The sequence below is a fragment of the Mastomys coucha genome, unplaced genomic scaffold, assembly GCF_008632895.1.
Source record: "Mastomys coucha isolate ucsf_1 unplaced genomic scaffold, UCSF_Mcou_1 pScaffold9, whole genome shotgun sequence".
NCBI classification, from domain to species: Eukaryota; Metazoa; Chordata; class Mammalia; order Rodentia; family Muridae; genus Mastomys; species Mastomys coucha.
This window is the reverse complement of record NW_022196915.1, coordinates 95,266,804-95,288,385: the sequence shown is the minus strand read 5'-3', so window position 1 is coordinate 95,288,385 and position 21,582 is coordinate 95,266,804. Positions and strand designations below refer to the sequence as shown.

Below are 21,582 nucleotides of genomic sequence, written 5' to 3'. Positions count from 1 at the left end.
ACTATACAGTGATTAATGAAGGAAGCAGATGTTTTGTTATAAAATATATACTAATGAGTGAACAGAAAAAAATAAGTGTTGCTGGAGTTTAGATTTATTTTAATGATTTAATTATTTTAATGTTTGTGTACATTTTTCACATATATTTTTTCACGTACATACAATACAATACACACACACACACACACACATACATGGCATCCATCAGATTCCCTGGAACTGGAGTCAGAAGTGTTTTTTGATCCACCAGAGGTGAACACTACAAATCACACTAAAATTTCTCTCTAAGAGTTACTAATGCTTCTTAAACATTGAGCCGTCACTCTAGTCCCACAAGAGATTTCACTCATCAATAAATTAAAGTTTGGGAATACATGGTCTATTTTTGCAGTAATATTACCTTTTCTTTCTTCTTTTATTCTCTCCATTAACCTTTGAACCCCTAATTATGCTAGTCATTCAATATAGCTTTGAACAAAAGATAATGTCCATAGAAACACTGAGTAAATTTTTCATGAATGCACTTAATTTGGTGAGAACAGTCTTATGCATTATAAAATTGAGAGCACATAGCATAATTAATTTATGTTTCCAAGTTCCCTGACTCTTATTCCAGGATTATGTTCCTATCCTTCATTTCAAAGTGATTTGATGAAAACAACAATGTATTAGAGTATTAGAAATATTATATTTCAAGCTGGGCAGTGGTGTTGCACACCTTTAATCCCAGCACTTGGGAGGCAGAGGCAGGCAGATTTCTGAGTTTGAGGCAAGCCTGGTCTACAGAGTGAGTTCCAGGACAGTCAGGGCTACACAGAAAAACCCTGTCTCAGAAAACCAAAAACAAACAAAAAAATGAACTCAATAAACTTTATCACACACCCTTCATGGATTTGAGCTGAGCACAACTAAACTGACCGATCTACAATCAACTGATTTGGAACTCTCTAAACTTTGCTCTTTAAACTGCTCTTTGAATTCACCTCTTTCCTTTCCAAGCTATTGATATTTGGGCCTATCCAATCTGTAATATCTTTTCTCTGATTCATCACTTTATCTGTCCCTTCATTAAGAAATCTCATTCAAACATGGTTGCTTCTTTCTGTAAACTAACTTGACTTCCATTCTTTGGGATTAAAGGTGTGCTCTAATGGAATGCTTGTTTAACCAGCAGAATTAAAGGTTTGTCATTCCAGCTGGATCAATATAAACCAAAGTCTTTGGATATGATCCCTGTCAGAGCAGCCTTGATGCTGAGCTCAAATTCCTCTAGAAATAGTATTAAGTTTAAGGTGTTTTTAGCCTTACTTTTTTACTTACATTTTGGTGTGTGTGTGTGTGTGTGTGTGTGTGTATGCATGTGTACCTATCTGTGTGTACCTATATGTGTACCTGTGTATATAATTTAATGTGTGTGTTTTTGTCTGTTTGTGTGTGTATGTGTGCATGCATGCGTATATATATCAATGTGTATGATGCCTATGTACCTGTGTATTTGTGTGTCTGTGTGTGTTTGTGTGTGTGCCTGCATGCACACATGTACATGTGCTCATGTATGTGCCTTAATTTGTATGTACTTGTGTGTGTGCATTGGTATATAATGCCAAAAATGCACATAGACATGAGATGAAATGAATATATTACGTCTCTACATCCTTCAAGGGAATCCCGGGGATGAGACTTGTGTTAGTAGACACATATCTATTTACTGAATCATAAATTATCTTGACTTTTCCAGTTTTTTAGTTTCTTTGTAAAAATTAAATAAAAATAAAGATATAAATAAAAACAAAAACAAAAACAGAAAAAAACCCCTGTTTCCTCCCCTCTGCTCCTGCTCACCAACCCACCCTCTCCGGCTTCCAGGTCCTAGCATTCCCCTACAATGGGGCATAGAACTTTCACAGGGCCAAGGGCTTCTCCTCCCATTGATGACCAACTTGGCCATCCTCTGCTACATCCTCTATATCCTCTTTTCTAGCTCCTTCATTGGAGACCCTGTACTCAGTCCAATGGATGGCTGTGAGCCTCTACTTCTGTATTAGTCAGGTACTGTCAGAGCCTCTCAGGAGACAACTATATCAGGCTGCTGTCAGCCAGTACTTGCTGGCATCCACAAGAGTGTCAGAATTTGATGATTGAATATGGGAAGGATTCCCAGGTGGAGCAGTCTCTGTACTGTCCTTCCTTCAGTCTCTGCTCCATAGTTTGTGTCTGCAACTCCTTCCATGGGTATTTTGTTCCCCATTTTAAGTAGGAATGAACTATCTACACTTTGGTATTCCAAAATTTCCTGAACAGAACACCAACAGCTTATGCTCTAAGATCAAGGATTGACAAATGGGACCTCATAAAATTACAAAGCTTCTGTAAGGCAAAATACACTGTCAATAGGACAAAACAACAACCAACAAATTGGGAAAAGACTTTTACCAATCCTATATCTGATAGAAGGCTAATAGCCATTATATACAAAGAACTCAAGAAGTTAGACTCCAGAGAAACAAATAACCCTATTAAAAAATGAGGTACAGAGCTAAACAAAGAATTCTCAACTGACAAATATCAAATGTATGAGAAGCACCTAAAGAAATGTTCAACACGCTTATTCATCAGGGAAATGCAAATCAAACCAACCCTGAGATTCAACCTCACACCAGTCAGAATGCTTAAGATCAAAAACCAGGTAACAGCAGATGCTGGAGAGGTTGTGGAGAAAGAAGAACACTCTTTCATTGCTGGTGGGATTGCAAGCTGGTACAATCACTCTGGAGATAAGTTTGGCGGTTCCTCAGGAAATTGGACATAGTACTACCAAAGGAAAATTTTTAATTGAGGCTGGCTTACAGTGTCAGTAGTTTAGTCCATTATCACCATTGTTTGAAGCATGGCAGTATTCAGGCAGACCTGGTGTTGGTGAGGAACTCTTTTAGCCAAAAACAACTTTTTCATTTTGATAAAACTATAGTTGTGAGTTAAGTCAAATCAACACTTGAAATTCAATTAATCAACAGCAAGCTTTTGGTAGTTTTCATGCTTATTCTGTATCTACAGAATGCACTGTGTGTCATGATGATTGGAAAGCTCAGAAAATTGGCAGAGAAAATATTTTCACATTTAAATACTTGTATGCTAAAAGAGCTATTTCCTTTGAAACAGCTCTCAGTACAATATAAATTTTGAAAAAAAAAAACAATCATCTTGGTACATAACATTTTCTTTTAGTCTTAAAGGATATATAAAGCTCCATAAAAGATGCTAATGTATCTCGAAATTCAATTTCTGCTTGTGATATCAATTTTCATTTGTATAAGAAATAATTAATTTGAAGAGGCGATTCTATAGAAATATGTGAAACACTTCAAGATTCAGAATAGCTTTAAGCTTTTAAAAAAGAAATCTATTCTTGGTAGTTGGAGTTGTTTTTCCCTAACTAAGCCAACAACCCTTGGCTAGGTGACAATTTCATGGAAGATGGAATAACATTCAGCATTTTAAACATTTTCAGCTTGTAATTGACTTGGAACATAAATGCAGTTTTAAGAAATAAAATTGGTTTGACGGGAAAAGTTCTTGAATCAGCAAGTCAGGTCAGACAACCCCAAGTATTTTATTTTCAGTAAAAAAGAGTTTTGTGATGTCTTTGAAATATGAAAAGCTTAGTTCAGTATTTGTGGCTTTCATGTTTTATTTTTATGCTTCAGCCATTAATTAATAAATAATGGTCACCTCATAAGTGCTCTTAAGTGGTTACTTCAAAGAATAAGTATTGTTTGTTTGGATATATAATATTATTTTACAGTGATAAGTAATTAGAAATATTAAGTTATTTTTTCTACACAAAGTAATCAATAAAAAGAGGGATGGATTTTTTTTTTATAACTTGTAAGCATTCAACAACCTATACTATCCTCCATCAAAGCAACAAATTCTTCCATGATTTACACATGTCATTCATGACCATTCCTTAATATATGTCATGATTCCACATGGAGATCTAAACATGTAACAAAGCATGATTCTTGAAATTATTCATGCTAGAAATAAGATTGTATAAAATTATACTTACTAAGTAAATTACCTCATCAGAAAGAGCAGTGATATATAACAAGTTCCATTTCTTTTACTACTGATCTTCTCACATTACAGCTTAGGCATCAATTTTAAGGTTGATCCTACCACTGAAATCACAGTAATTACAGTTTTGCTGAACCTTGTTATTAGAAATGTGGTAAAATTATGTTTATTTCTAATAGAAAAGATATTTACTTAACATGGAATTTATACACACTTTCAAATGGATTTGGGATTTTTCTCTATTGTTATTATGTAATATTGAATAAAGTAGTCATTCCATTTATGTGGTAGCCATGCTGTCAGAATCAGTTCAAACATGCTGCCTACTATGTTTATCCCCAAATCTTATCACTTTGAAAGGCACAGTGGATAATTTTCTGCAAATTAATGTCATACATATTTGTCTATGTAATAGAAATAAAATACTAGTGACAGATATAATCTTCAAAAACCATATTAATTCATAAATATGAATAAAATCACAAATTCTCACACAATTAAAAGCTCGCATTTTCCAAGCTTTCTGTAAAAAATATGATGACTTTATATTGACTTTTATATTGGCCAGAATGTTTTAATATTTTATGCTTTAAAATGTATAGGAGTTGCCCAGAAGTTTGAGAGTGTAAAAGAGAACATGATAATTCATGTGGTCATGAGAACTATTTTGAATATGATATTGCATTGGAAATTTATATGATTCACAATCATTTTACAATTTGTTATGTGACAAATGTTTGCATAGTTACATCAAAGTAAAATATAATTGTTACATGGAAGTAGATTTGATGCAGAGGCTCATAAGTTGTAAAACTGCTGAGAATAAGTGATTGTGTGCTCAGCCCTGAATAGATCAAACATGTCATTCTATTATATAGTATTCATTCACTCTAAAGATTCTGTTGGAAGAGAGGATAGAAATAAGTTCAGCTTTAAATGATGGGAGGGGAACTTCTGGACATGGCCTGGTTTTAGACAATGGACTCAGAGCATAGATGGCCATCTATATAATTCTGAGGCTTTGATCATTCCACCATGGATGGTGTATAGGTCCATAAGGCCAAATCTTTTATTAGGATCTTCAGACAATTTAAAAATAAAGAAGTATAAAAAATGAGTAGATCAGATAAGTGAAGTGAGAAGGCAGTACTTCTCCACCTTTTGCACAGAACATAGATTTTGGTTTAGGAATTGATCCAATGCTCATTAAGATTTACCTACAGTGTTTGCTTTGGAAACACATATGCTAAAATTGGAGCAATACAGAAAAGATTGGAATGGCCATTGCACAAGTATAACATGAATATTTGTAAAGCATTCCAGATTTTTAACAATCACTGGTCATTAACTCAATGCATTAAAAGTGCACTCAATTCCCCAATAAAAATATGCTGGTTAGCAGAATATCCATCAAATTCAGGATCCATCAATCTGTTGCATACAAGAAACACAACTCAGCAATAAAGATAGTCAATACATCAGAGTTAAGGGCTGAAAAAAAAAGTTTTCTAAGCAAACAAGCTGTGGTAACCATTCTTATATCTAATAAAATAGACTTTCAACCAAAATTAATCAAAAGAGACTGGGAAGGATATTTCATACTCATCAAAGGAAAAATCTACCAAGATGATACCTTAATTCTGACCATCTATGCCCCAAAGGAAAAAGGGACCAACATTTGTAAAAGAAAAATTGATAAAACTTAAATTGTACATCAAAGCCCACACATTAATAGTGGGAGACTTCAACACCCCACTCTCACCTATTGACAGGTTATCCAGACACAAACTAAACAGAGAAATAATGAGGATACTGGATATTATGAATCAAATGGACCTAACAGACATCTATAGACTATTTAACTTAAACAGAAATGTATATATGTTCTTCTCAGCACCTAATAAATCCTTCTCCAAAATTGATGATATAGTTAGTCACAAGACAAGCCTCAACAGATACACGATAATTGAAACACTGCCTTGAACCTTAGCAGATCACCATGGATAATAATGAACTTTAACAGCAACAGAAAAACCAGAAAACATACACACTTATGAAAATTGAACAACTGTCTTCTCAATGGTCTCTGAGTCAGACAAGAAATAATGAAAGAAATTAAAAACTTCCTATAATTCAATGAAAATGAAGGCAAAACATACCCAAATTTACGGGACACAATGAAAGCAAAGCTTACAGGAAAGTTCATGGCATTAAGTTCCTCCATGAAGAATTTAGAAAGTTCTCATACTTGCAATTTAAAAGTATACCTGAAAGCTCTAAGGGGAAAAAACACCAAAGAGAGTAGAAGGCCAGAAATAATGAAAATCAGGGTTCAAAAAAATATTGTAAACAAAGAAAATAATACAAAGAATCAATGATATGAAGAGCTTGTTCATGAGAAAAATCAACAAGATAAAAAATAAAAAAGAGGTCAAATTAAACAAAAGACAGAGACAGTATGTAAATAAACAAAGTCAGAAGTGAGAAGGGAGACATAACAAAAGGCAATTAGGAAATTCAAAGAATCATCAGTTTTTACTTCAAAGGTCTATAATCCACAAAGTTAGAAAATGTTGATGAAATGGATGATTTTCTAGAAATATACCACTTACCAATGTCAAATCAAGATCTGCTAAGGAACTAGAAGCAGTCATTAAAAATCTTATAACCATACCATTTGAAATGTAAATAAGTAAAATATCTAATAGTAATAAATAAATAAATAAATCTTATAACCCAAACTATCTAACTAACTAACTAACTAAAATTGAGAAGCCTAGGGATAGATGGTTTTAACACAGAATTCTACCATACTTTCAAAGAAGAGATAACATCAACCCACTCCTCATCCTGATCCACAAAATAGAAGCAGAAGAACACTGCCAAACTCATTCTATGAAGCCGTGGTCACCTGGATACTTAAACCACAGTAAAACTCAACAAAGAGAACTTCAGACCAATTTCTCTTACGGAACATTGATGCAAAAATATTTAATAAAATATTAGCTAACCAAATCCAGGAATACATCAAAAACATCATCTATCATGATCAAGTAGGCTTCATTCCAGGAATGCAGAGAGGGTTCAACAAAAGAAAATCCATCATTGTAATTCACCATGTAAATAAACTGAAAGAAAAATAATCACGAGATCCTCTCATGAAATGTTGCAAAAAATTTTGGAAAAAAAAAATCCAGTACTCACCACATCATCTGAAGAAATAAAAGTAATATTCACATGGCTCTTTCAAATTGTCCAGGACATTGATGGAGCTATTTTGGCTTATATTCTAGGATAGTGCCTTCATTCTGTACTCTTTGTATGCCTTATAGGCTTTTAGAAACAAGTGAGACAATAAAAACAATAATGGGAATAGGCTGGCACATGAAGGAACCACTAAAAGAACAACAATATCACAAATCAAACCAAAAAATCAAACCTAACAAACATTACCTAAACCCAAACAAGATATAAAGATATCTCAAAACTGTTGATGAATTTTTTATTTTTATTCCCTTTATACACCAATTGCTGACCTGCCTGCCTGTGCCCCCTTCAAACAGTCCTTCCAGATTCCCCTTACCCCAATCTCCCCATCTCCTCTAAGAGGTTAGAGGATCCTTAGGAATTTCCTAACCCTGGCATATCAAGTTTCCTCAGGGCTGGGTACATGCCCTCCCACTGATTCCACACAAAGCAGCCCAATAGAGGAGGATGGTCTACAGACAGGCCACAGCATTAGGGTGGGACCCTCCTCCAGGTGTTAAGGGACCCACAGGAAGACCAAGGTACACTTCTGCTATATGTGTTTTCATCTGCCTGAAAACTGACACTAATAATTAACATGCCAAAGTGGAAGAAAAACATATACAAATTTCCATGTCGACAGTATGAGCTATAGGTAATTAATGACACTTGATAAGGCAGAATCAATTCATGCAAGACAAGGCCACTGATATGGTGATCAAATCTGTTGTATCATATATATATATATATATATATGTAGTTATATATATTATAAAATTATATGTGTAACTACATATATTCTATTAACTCAGAAGGTTGTATTTATGAAAATATGTGTATATGCAAATTAGAAATAACTAAAAAATGAGAAGTCATGAAATTTAGATATGGAAGTAATTAAAAAGAGCTCATTTACTATACCCATATATTCAATTCACAAAATTATACAAAAAAGTTAATTGTCCTTTTAACCTATATATATATTTTTGTTGATAATTTTAATATCATAAATGAGAAATTCTTTATTTTTACTCTTTTATATAAAGTCAAAATATCAAGTCAGATTTTATTCTAACTAAACAATGACATTTGCATATGTCAACTCACAGATGTATTATTAAATATTATTAAATTATCAAGCAATTTCTCAAATTCTCTGCTGTACTCCACTGGGTGGAGCAGCTCCTTTACCACAGTTTACATTTTCATATGGATAGCCTCTTATGTGGCTTTCTTTTATTTTATTCTATTTTTATTGGATATTTTATTTATTTACATTTCAACTGTTATCCCTTTTCTTGGTTTTCCCCCCCAAATCCCCTATCACATCCCCCTTTCTGCTTTTATGAGGGTACTCTCCCACCCACCCACCCACTCCTGCCTTCTTGTCCTGGCATTCCCCTACACTGGGCCATTGAGCCTACATAGGACCAAAGGCCTCTCCTCCCATTGATGTCTGACAAGACCATCCTCTCCTACAAATGAAGCTGGAGCCATGGGTTCCTCCATATGCACTCCTTAGTTGGTGGTTTAATTGCTGGGAGTGTTGGGGCAGTGTGGTTGGTTGATATTGTTATTCTTCCTATGGGGTTGCAAACCCCTTCAGTGCCTTTAGTCCTTTCTCTAACTCCTTCATTGGGGACCCTGTGATCAGTCCAATGGTTGGCTGTGAGTATCCACTTCTGTATTTGTAAGGCTCTGACAGAGCCTCTCAGGGGACAGCTGTATCAGGCTCCTGTCAATAAGCACTTCTTGACATCCACAATAGTGTCTGGGTTTAGTGACTGTATACAGGATGGATCCACAGTGAGGCAGTCTCTAAATGGCCTTTCCTTCAGTCTCTGTTCCCTGTATTTTGTCCCTGTATTTCCTCCCTTGAGTATTTTATTCCCCTTTTTAAGAAGGAATGAAGTATCCACACTTTGGCCTTCCTTCTTCTTGAGCTTCATGTGGTCTGTGAATTGTATCTTGGATATTCCAAACTTTTGGATTAGTATTAACTTATCAGTGACTGCATACCATGTGTGTTCTTTGTGATTGGCTTACCTCACTCAGGAATATATTTTCTAGTTCCATCCATTTGCCTAAAAATTTCATGAAGTCATTGTTTTTAATATCTGAGTAGTACTCCATTGTGTAAATGTACCACATTTTCTGTATCCATTTCTCTGTTGAAGGACATTTGGGTTCTGTCCAGCTTCTTACTATTATAAATAAGGCTGCTGTGAACATAGTGGAACAAGTGTCCTTGTTATATTTTGGAGCATGTTTTGGGTATATGCCCAGAGGTGATATAGCTGGGTCTTCAGGTATTATGTCCAATTTTCTGAGGAACTATCAGACTGATTTCCAGGGTGGATGTACCAGCTTGCAATCCCACCAACAATTTTCCTCTTTCTCCACATCCTGGACAGCATTTGCTGTCACCAGAGTTTTTGATCTTAGCCATTCTGACTGGTATGAGGTGGAATCTCAGGGTTGTTTTGATTTACATTTCCCTAATGACTAAGGATGTTGAAGATTTCTTTAGATGCTTCTCGGCCATTTGGTATTTCTCATTTGAGAATTCTTTGTTTAGCCCTGTACCCCATTTTTAAATAGGATTATTTGTTCCTCTGGAACAAATTTAGCTTCTTAAGTTCTTTATAGTAAGAAATTCTAACCTGCATGTATATGTACATCTCTGAGTTTTTTTTATTTTTTAAAAAGTTAGCTTGAAAAGAAATCAATAAAGGAAGAATAATTATTTTAATAAAATATTGTGCCATAAATTTAAGCAAAACTATTGTGCCCCGTTCAAATGCCTTTGCCATTAATCACTTCAACTAAGTCGACACTTTACCAAGGCAATTTCATCTGGAAGTCATCCAAATGCTAAGGACTAAGTGATTTGTTACCTTGAAATCCTTGATAGGTCTACTTGAGGTAACAACTGTCAGATATCTGACAACTAAGGCCATAGATTCTTAGATGTGCTAATTCACAATGACATTTCTAAATTTTCCCTAAGCTTTCTTTTATGATTCAATTGAAGCAAGAGAAGTGGCTGCAATTCTCTGTACTCTTCTCAATCTCTCACAACTAGAAGAAACATTCATCTTATGTTCCCCATCAACTTAGCAAAATATTAAAAACAACATGTAGAAATACAAGAACTACTTGAATTCATATCCATATTAGCATTGAATATTAGTTTTTAAAAGTCTACTTTTAATTTTAAGCAGTGTTACTTTCTTTCCCTACTAGAATTTTATCTTATCAACTAAGTCCAGTGATTTTGCTTCTATTAAACTCTTAAGTAGCTTAAATGTACTCCTTTGAGTTCTTAAGAATATTTCTATTTACATTTTAATGTAAATCAAATTTTTAACTCATTATACCTTAGTGTGCCAATCATAATCATATAAAATCATTGCTAACACATTAATAACTCTGTTGTTACAGTAACTTCACATTTATCTTTTCCAACCACACATTTAATACCATTTTGTTTTCTACATGTTCAACATTTCTAGAAAATGATATCTTGTCCTGACAACATGTGATATAATATAATATCAAAATAAATATGCTGAGTATACCACAGGTTGAATACTGATTAAATAAATATCTGTTACTGTATCTTTTTAATAAATATAATTAACTTCTAAGATGGGAGGCCAGAGGCTCTCAAAGTGAATCTCAGTTCATTTTCCAAAGCTTACATTGTACCCAACAATTACATATTGCTCCAACTCTGGGGGATGTTACAAGATCTGGCCTTTGTAGATAATGCTATGTATCTTGTTTCCATAAGCTCATATAGAAAATAAGTGTTTTTGAGATAGGATCTCAGCCAGGCAGTGGTGGCGCACGCCTTTAATCCTAGCACTTGGGAGGCAGAGTTAGGCAGATTTCTGAGTTCGAGGCCAGTCTGGTCTACAGAATGAGTTTCAAGACAGCCAGAGCTATACAAAGAAACCCTGTCTTGAAAAAACAAAAACAACAAAAAACAAACAAACAAACAAAAAAGAGATAGGATCTCTCTAAGTGGTCCTAGTGTTCTAGTGTTCTTTAAATTGCTCAGCATAATAGTCTGGCCTTTAATTCACAGATGACTTTGTCCTGGGATTAAATATCTCTACTACCATATATATATTTGTACACATACATTTCATATACATACATATATATATAATAAATTATAGCTTATTTTCAAATGAGTGATGATGATTTCATTGAGCCAATTAATTTATTACTTTTGTTAGAGGTATTCTGAATAAAAATTCTAAATATTTCCTTTCAAATAGTATTAAATTGTTTCTTTCTTTCTAACTTTTTAAAAACATTTTGCTTTTATAGAAAATAGATTATGTTTTCATGCATTATATTCTGACTAATATTTTTTCTATTTCTACTCCTCCTAGTTCTACTTCCCTACACCTCCAATCTGGAGCTGCTCTTTATCTGTCTCTGATTAGAAAATAACAGGCTTCTAAGAGATAACAACAAAAACAAGACAAAATAAAATATCATCAGATAAAACAAAACCATTACATGGAAGTTGGACAAGGCAAACCTACAGAAGTAAAAGAGCCCAATGACAACCATAAAAATCAGAAACCCATTCATCCACACACTCAAGAATCTCATAAAGATACTAAAAGCTACAATATATACACAGAGGAACTAGTGCAGACCTGTGCTTCAGTCTTTGTGAGTTCATATGAGTTTTGCTTAATTGATTTAGAGGGCATTGTATTCCTGATGTTCTCTATCTCCTGGATATTTCAGCTCTTACGGAAGGACTTCATAGAGTCATGCCAGCCATTTAGAGTTGCATGTTCCAAGCTCTCTCTCTCTCTCTCTCTCTCTCTCTCTCTTTCTCTCTCTCTCTCTCTCTCTCTCTCTTTCTCTCTCTGTCTCTCTCTCTCTGTGTGTGTGTGTGTGCATGTGTGTGTGTGTGTGTGTGTGTGTGTGTGTGTGTGTGTGTGTGTGGTTTGTCTGTAGGTTCCTGTATTTCTGATACAGGAGGAAGTGTCTCTGATGAAAAGTAAATAAGGCACTGATCTGTTAATATTACAGAATGTCATTAATATCATGCAATTACTACTATTAAAAACCAGTAGTATTTTGTTTTACTGTACATCTCTAGTCTATCTAGTATCTCAGGTACTTGGTCACACAAGCAGTGTTGGGTTTGCATTACATTTTGTGGAGTGGGCCTCAAGTAAAATCAAACATTCCTTGGTCACTCCCATAAGGTTTGTACCATCACTGTCCTAGCACATATTTCAGGAAGGACAGCTTTGTACATCAGCAGGTTTGTGGCTATGTTAGTGTTTACATTTCCCTTTTTGGATTCTGCAGAGGACCTTTTTGCACTGAAGATGCTAGGATATAGTGGTGAAGTTTCTAGTAAGTTAACTTTTCCATGTTCACTGAGCTGTGTGTATTGTCCTCAGAAATGAAGCCTTGTTAGTGTGAGAGTATCAAGCTATTGTCTAGACAACATCTGTGTAATTTGTACATTTCCTTGCAAGCAATTTTGCCAACAACTCAATTAGATATAACCTAGATATGAAACTGGAATCTTTGGTGACAAGATGTGGGACTTTGGGACTCCAACTCCCCCATTATTTAGAGACTTCATTAAGATTGGTTTCATATACTTTAGGAGGTTTCAACAATACTAGGTTGCCATACCACTCCTTCAAAGCTCCCCCCCTTCATAATTTATCTTAGTTTTCTTCTCAGTAGCTTGGATAAAACACTAAACCAAGCTGAGAAGCAATGAGTTCATTTCATCTTATATTTATAAGTAACAATATATCACTGAGAGAGGACATGGCAAGAACTCAAAGCTGTAAGTTAGAGGCATGAACTGAATCTGAGATCATGGAGGAGTGCCCCTCACTGGCTTTCTCCTTGTGGGCTTTTCAGTTTCTTTTAAAAAAAAAAACAACAAACAAACAAAGAAAACAAGACAACTCAGGTTCTGACACTACCTACAGTGAGTGGGTAGGCATTCCCAAGACAATTATTAATCAAAGGTATGCCCAAAGACATGCTCACAGGCCAATCAGATGGAGGTATTTCCTCAACTGAGGCTCCTTCTTCCCAGATATGTGTACTTACATCAAGTTCACAAAAATTAAGCAACACATGAAGTACAATCGTAAGTCATTTATTGAAATGCAGTTTAGTAGGTAGTCATGTTTAAAACAATAGTAAAAACACTTTTAGGAAAAATAGTCTTGGACAACTTGCTAAAATATTCCATTATGATCAAACTAAAAGCAGACTATAATGGTTAATCAGTATAGCTTACTCATCTATCTTTATGTGATTTCATTTGATAATTTGATGGCTTGATTTATTGTTCAGTTTCTTAATGGCAATGAAACAAGGAAGTATGGCAAGAGGTGACCCACTTGTGCTACACTGTATTATGCAAAGTGAGATAAGACTCTTTTAGTTTATCAAGATTTTGCTAAATAAAATGATCTAAGTAAGATATTGCTAATTACTCTCTTAAAATGGAGAATATAACATTTTCTGACAGTCTGTTTGCACTGTTAAGAAGTTGTAAGCTCTAATGCTACTTGAAAGGTCAATCTATTAGGCTTATATATGGCCAGCGATAGAACTATAATTCACATTAACATGAATATTCCCCTCCAAAAAAGATAATTGCAGGAGAAACTCATCTTTTCGGATTATCACAGTGTCAAGACCTTGAAATACATAATCTCATCATAGCCAAAGTTGGGAGCATAAATAAATAAATATTGCATGCTGGCTTCTTTATTTCTTTTCTTTATTAAAGAAATTGCTTTATTTATTTACATCACAATGTTGCCCCCATCTTGTTCCCCCTCTCAGAGTTCTTCCCTGCCTACCCTCACCCTTCACCTGTGAGGAGCATCTCTACCCCCCAGACCCCTCCCTGGAGTTTCAAGTCTCTGCAGGATTCTCCATATCCTCTCCCAATGAGGCCATACAAGGCAGTCCTCTGCTATGTATTTGCCTGGGGTTACTGAGCTGCCCATGTCTGCTCTTTGGTCAGTGGCTTATTCCCTGGGAGCTCCACAGTGTCCTAGTTAGTTCATAACGTTGCTCTTCCTTTGGAGTAGCCATCCCTTTCCGTTGTTTCAGTCCTTCCCCTAACTCTTCCATAGGGGTCTCAAACCTCAGTCCAATGCTTAGCTGTATCTGCATCAGCTTCAGTCAGCTGCTGGTAGAGCCTATCAGAGGACAACCATGTCTGCAAGCACAACACAGCATCAGTAACAGTGACGAGATTGTCACCCACACATGGGATGGATCCCAAGTTGAGTCAGTAACTGGATGGCTTTTCCTTCAGTCTCTGCTCTAATTTTGTCCCTCCATGTCTTTCAGACAGGAAGAGTTTGGGGTTTAAAACTTGGAAGGTGGGTTTGTCTCCCCATCCCACCTCTGGGGCTAGTAGACAAAAAGTAAAGAATGCCAATGATATGGCTCAGAGACCCAATAAAGTTAACCAAGAGGGAAGGCCCAAGTGAGCATACTTCAACCTCACTTAGAATAGAAAACAAAATAATCATGGGAGGGAGGGACCTAGGTAGGGGAAAGGACAGGGAAGCAAAACAGGGGGAGATTATGTGTCGGGGGGGAAACAGAAGAGAAGAATAGAGGGCCAAGAGAATGAATGGAAATATGCAGCTTTGGTAGGTTGGGGATAAAGGGAGCCTCTAGAAAGGCCATGAGACCCGGAGTGGAGGAGGCTAACTGGAATCAGTGTGGGTGATCTTAGCCTAAATGCCAACAGTGGGCATATGGAACCTGAAGTGACCACTTCTAGTAGTTAGACAGGACCCACAATGGAGAGATGGGGACACCAACACCCCTGTAGTTTTTATTTATTTAGAGTGTGTGTGTGTGTGTGTGTGTGTGTGTGTGTGTGTGTGCAGGCACATGTACTATACTCTTATATTGACATAGAGCTCCTGTCTAAAAAGTGATGTAGTAACCAGAGTGCTAGATCTCTTCCCACCAACTAATTTAGTTAAAACAGTGACTCCCCACAGACAGACCTGCAGGGCAGCAGAGTAAAGATAAGCCCTCATGAAGACCTTCTTCCCATAGATTTTAGATAGTGTTAACTTGATATTATATCAAGCTATCACTCTCACTGAGGTTCAGTATTAATTTAATTTTGAAACATGTTACTTTTGTAGAGGGTGGTGTGGCAAGCAAGAGGAGGGTGGACGATACGGGGGTTTGTTCTTGTTGTTTTTTGATTTTTGTTTTTTTTGGGTTTTTTTTTTTTGGAGGGGAAACTAGGTAAGGAGATATCGTATGGCATGTAAATAAAGAAAGTATCGAATAAAATAAAAATAAAAGAAAGAAAGTAGAAATCACAAGTTGTGAATTTGGAATAAAATTATAAGAGAGCATTATATAGTACAACAAAAAAGGAAAGGTTAACAATATAGTATTTTTTTCATTTTTCCATAAAAGTCCTATTAAAGGGAAAAATGAAGTAAGATTTTATGGATGCTTTTTACTGGAAAAGACATGTTACTTTCCAAGTAATAATATTGGTTACAGAATGCTTCATTAACAGATCAAATAACTTTATGAATGAGAAACATTTATTTCACTTGGCAGTTATGAGTAATGTTTTTTAAAAAAATACTCTTAGATTTATGAAATTAGGGTGATCATATTGTTTCAATGATTTTTGGGAAGTTGTAATAAAATATCTTTTTTTGAGAGTGTAAAGTCTGTATTATGAAAGAACTTTTGTTACCTTTTGAAAGCCAAACAGGGAAATATTTGAAATAATTGGTTCTCACTGACAGATGCTGAGACTTTATGGATAGTACAAATAACAAAATAGATGGTATAAAAAAAAAAGAGGAAAGAATTGACACTAGGTGCTGAGACCCGACAAGCTAACGAATAATGTAGACTAGAAAAGCAAGTAACTGAACAATTTTGTCTTACTGAAACACATTCATTTATAAATTAGTACCCTCAAATAGCCCAGCTAAAGTAACAAATTACATTTTTGATTCATTTGATTTTTGACATTCAAATCAATTACTTTATCAACAGTAAAAAAAAATCAATAAACTATCTACCACAGTATATTATAAAGACATATACCTTGAATTATATTTACACCAAGTGCAATATGTCATATTGCATTTATACTTAAAATACATATGCACATATATTAGGAGAGGAAAATATATGATTAATACATGCTAATAGCAGATGTTTTTCTAAAAATTAGTGTGAGATACAGAAAAATATAAAATATTTTCTGGGGAAAATTGCTATGTATAATTATTTATATTCTATAATATTTATATATTTACAAGAACTTGGAATTTATAATCATTACTGTTATAAACACATATGCATCATATATAACATTGTGTATTTATTTACTGATATATCATATATCACATGATTATATATATCACATATTATATATATATGATTTGATGGCTGAACACTTGGTAGAGGGCTGACAATGTGGGAGTATATAATAAACTAGGAAGTTCATCTTTAGGAAAAACAAACTTTACCTGTCTGAAAACTTATTCCTTTGAGACTTAATCTCCCAGGAACCCAATGAGACTTCCTCTGTCCATGATATCACAGGAATAAGAGTATGGTATTATCATTGTTTAAGTTTTGCTGAGGTAGCCATATTGTTGAGATTTCATAGATTTCCAGTAGACATAATCTTACATGAGAATTCCTAGGCAGTATTAATGAGAGACAAAGTTCAGAAGGAGAAGATATTCAAGTCCAAAATACATTCATTTTTCAGATTTATGAACAAAAATTCTGAAGTGTCAGGAGTAAAAGGGCAGCTGACCTAATTTTAACAGGCTTGCATTCCAGCCTTGATTTTAAAACTGATCAGTAACACATGTTGCCGGGATATCACAAACATCACTAGCACACAGACAAAATAATCACAGGACCAAGGACCAAGGAAACTAGGCAAGGGGGAGAGTTTGGCAGTTGTAATTCTCAGTAGCATTGACTTAACACATTTCAATGACAGTATTTCTAAAATCAAATTATCTCATAAATATGGGAATAAGAGTATGATCTAGTGAAATATAAGTGACAACATAATTGAAATTTATACAAATGTTTTCAGTAAATTATGGTAGTAATAATTTGATAATATTAAAGAGAAATTTTCCTGAATTAAATGGGAGGTTAACTTAGGATGAAAAGAGAGAATGGTAGAATTACTAGATTTTTAGAAGTATTTTGTTAACATCTATACTAAATCTATCCTGCAATTACTCTAAATCCTGTTTTCTCGCAATAGTTGTAGAATGGCAGAAGAGTAGTGACAGGTTGATTTCTATTTTAGACCATGAAAATAAAACTTACACTTATTTTAACAAGTTTCGATAAATGCTAGTATAGGTAATTGAGTCATGTTTATAACCAAAATTAACAATTCCATCTATTTTTGTTGTTGTTGTTGTTATTTGTCACCTGTGTGCATGTGATTTTTTAATTGGCTAAGGATTCCCATGTGAGAGCCCATTTCTAGACTCTATTTTTTTTTTTTTTGGCTTTTTCGAGACAGGGTTTCTCCGTGTAATCCTGGCTGTCCTGGAACTCACTCTGTAGACCAGGCTGGCCTCGAACTCAGAAATCCGTCTGCCTCTGCCTCCCAAGTGCTGGGATTAAAGGCGTGCGCCACCACCACCCGGCAATTTCTAGACTCTTAAAATCATAAGAACTTTCATGATTTCTTTACTGTCTGGAGCCTGCCTGAGTTGGAATGGGCTGAAGTGGGACACAGTGTTAGACATAGGGCTGAAGACTGATGATCTCTGGTCTTTAAATTTTCTGACTATACTGAATGCTGAACTTGCTGGCTTCTAAAGATCTAAAACCTCTCTTGTTTATTTGGTGGTTAAAAAGGTGCTGGTTTGAGAGCTTACCACTTGTTGCTTAACCATGGGATGAGGGATGGATTAATTACTCATGTTTTTAACTCTTGCTTGCCAGTCAGGTGAGAGTTTTGAAGAAATAAAATTTTATTGAACCAGGAGAAGAGAGTCATGCTTGCAAAAGAAAAACTTTTGCACAATCAAATATATACAAACACACATAAATTCATACACACATCCATACGTACACATTCATTACCACATACTTTTTGTTAGAACCAACAATCTGCCTAATCAACCTATATCTTTATACAGACATACCTATACACATATGCATATGGAGCAAAAGCCGAAGTGCCAGGGCAGATGAAACACACTCATTCTGCATGAAAAGTAAGCTCCAACTCTTATTGCATAGAAAAAATACCTTCTGTTCTTTTACTACTAAATGAATTAAACCCAAGTCTGTAAGAAAAGAAAAGCTTTTTCCTCTTAAGTAAGCCAGTCTTGCTGCTGAGAAAAAACCTGTTCAGTCCCATGGTGAGGAGAAGCCTGCGTGCTGCTGCTCTCTCGTTCCAGTTCCATCTCAGATTCTCTTCATTCTTCTCGTATGCTCTCTTATATTCTCCTATCTTCTGCTGTCTCTTCGGTATCTATTTTGCTTCTCCACTGCATTGCATCTATCCTCCTTTTGGATCCTTAATTCTACTTTCTCTTTCTTTGCTCTTCATCTCTGCTCAGCTCCTTGTCTCTGTACCATTTCACTATAATGTTTTTATTGCTTCTACTCTGTATTTTACTTCTCACCTACCTTGTGCCTTAGTTTTTGAATTCCCTTTCTGCATGCGTGTAAGTGTTCTGCATACATAAATTCATCATTCCTAGTTTTTGTCCTTCCCTAGGACACATGATCATACGGAATTCCAATTATCAAAAGTGTGCCACAAGCTAAAACGTAAATTCAAATCAGAATTTGAGCAAGTTTATGAATAGAAATGTTTACTGTGTTTCCATAAAGAGTAGTTATCTAGTAAGACATTCAGTATCTGTCAATAGCTCCACAGGTTCATTGAGAGTTTAAACCTACAATTCTTGGTCTATCTTAGCATTGAAGTTTTGTATAGATAAGTCCAGTCAATAATTTATCTTCTGTCCTTGAATCTACAATAAATTGTTCGTGCCCCTTTATTGCCTTTGATCAATTTATTTTACAGCCCTAAGGTATATGTTCTAAATTGTAAATTCCTGCTTTCTGTCTCAGAAGCAATTAAGTCAAGGCACATTAAGACAGGCAGAGTTCTAATTACAGTTTTCATATCAGAGAGAAAGCTATAGTTGCAGCCCTAATTATAAAGGGCTTAATAATTACTAGTATAATTTAGGATTTCAAATAGAATCATCTATTTGTCTGTATAGCATAACTATAAGGGAGTACATTTTTGTTGAGCTGCAGAAAATCTGCTCAATAGAGAGAGCTAATGCCCAGGAATTATATATTCATTTAATATTGACATGAAAAGCATATCAATAACAAGAATAAGTCCTCAAATGTCATCTCTTGGGGCTTGACTGCAAGGGCTCATTCATTATAGTCAACAGTCCATGATGGAAATATCTCAGGAAGATAACCTGCTAGCATTTAGCACCTCTTCGATGGCTCCTGACACTTTATGTTTTTATATCTTTTATGTTTCCAGTTGATTTGCTCCTGACACTTTACATCTTTGTATCTTTTATGTTTCCAGTTGATTTGCTAAATTATGCAATCAATATCACAATACATATATCATTTAGATTTGTTTCCATGAATTGCTATTTACATTTGAATGAATCTCTTGTGAGTTGGAATCTCAGTATCGTTTTGACTTGCATTACCCTGATGACCAAGGTTGTTGAAGATTTCTTTAGATGCTTCTCAGCCATTCGGTATTCCTCAGTGGAGAATTCTTTGTTTAGCTCTGTACCCCATTTTTAATAGGGTTATTTGTTTCTCTGGAGTCTAACTTCTTGAGTTCTTTATCTATATATTGGATATTAGCTCTCTATCTGATGTAGGGTTGGTAATGATCATTTCCTCATTTTTGATAGTCGTTTTGTCCTATTGACAGTGTCTTTTGCCTTATATAAACTACAATTATATGAGGTCCCATTTGTCTATTGTTAATCTTAGAGCATAAGCCATTGGTATTCTTTTCAGGAAATTTTCTCTTCTTCACTTTCTGTTTAACCTCAGCTACTGATTTGATCTTAGTAATTTGTGTCAAACTTTCTCTTCTCTAAATTATAGTAGGTCACCCAAGCTGTTTTCACTTGACCCAAGTGCTAATTACATATTCTTGCATACATCTCATTTTGCACAATTAGTATTTATGTTAAAATATTTTTAAGGATAACCAGTTACCCCTGAGTCTTAAATGGTAAAAATGAAGTTCAGGATCATGGATTTCTTGGCAAATATCACCACTAATTGACAAGATGCTTCATTTTACAAATTACAATAAAAAGTAGATATGTTGTGTTCCCATTTTTCTCATCCTTATTTTCGTTACTCAAACACTGTTCTAGGTTTTCTACCTTTTTCAAACTTAAAATGGCAATTGCAATATTGAGTTCTTAGCATTTAATAATTTAGACAAATTGAAAATGGATTATTATTTAATTTTTTAAAAATATGAACAGATTTAAAGCTGGTTGAGATACTTTTTTATTTTTTTATTTTTTTATTTTGTTTATTTTTGGTTTTTTGATACAGGCTATCTCTGTATAGCCTGGCTGTCCTGGGATTCACTCAGACTATAGATGACTGAAGAAAACTGGGAATGGGTAAAATGGAAGAGTAATTGTTTGGTACATACATATACATATACACACATAAACATACATATATACACATACACATACATGCATATATATGTATATTTCTACCATAATATGAAAAAAGTCATGAATTTGAAGGAGAGTCAGGAAGAATGTATGGGAGGATTTAGATATAGAATGGCAAACCAGAAAATTGTAATTAAAGTATAATCTAAAAACATTAAAAATTAATACTTCATGTAATGTTTTCATATATTAGAATACATGTTTACTTTTCAACGTTATGCTGTAACTGTATCTGTTGATTTTCCTAAGCCTAATTATAACCAAAATCTTTTAAAATACTTTTAGAAAAACAAATCTCTAATTTTCTCCAATTTACATATGCATGTAAACATACTATGTATGTGTATGTAGTTCAGGGTTCTCAATAACTGAGTACCTTATAAGCAATAACTTATTTCTCAACATCCTGGAAGCTAGAAAAGCCTAATGATAAGTAGAGACTGATTCAATGGGGGCCTGATTATAACAGACAGTG

The 21,582-nt window shown here is 34.7% G+C and overlaps 1 non-coding gene across 1 annotated transcript; it reads left to right on the top strand.

Moving 5' to 3' along the window:
* Positions 1-5,299: 5,299 nt before the first annotated feature.
* On the top strand, positions 5,300-5,406 carry LOC116085457. The gene has a single exon (XR_004116565.1). It is a non-coding gene; the product is annotated as a U6 spliceosomal RNA (small nuclear RNA).
* Positions 5,407-21,582: the final 16,176 nt, after the last annotated feature.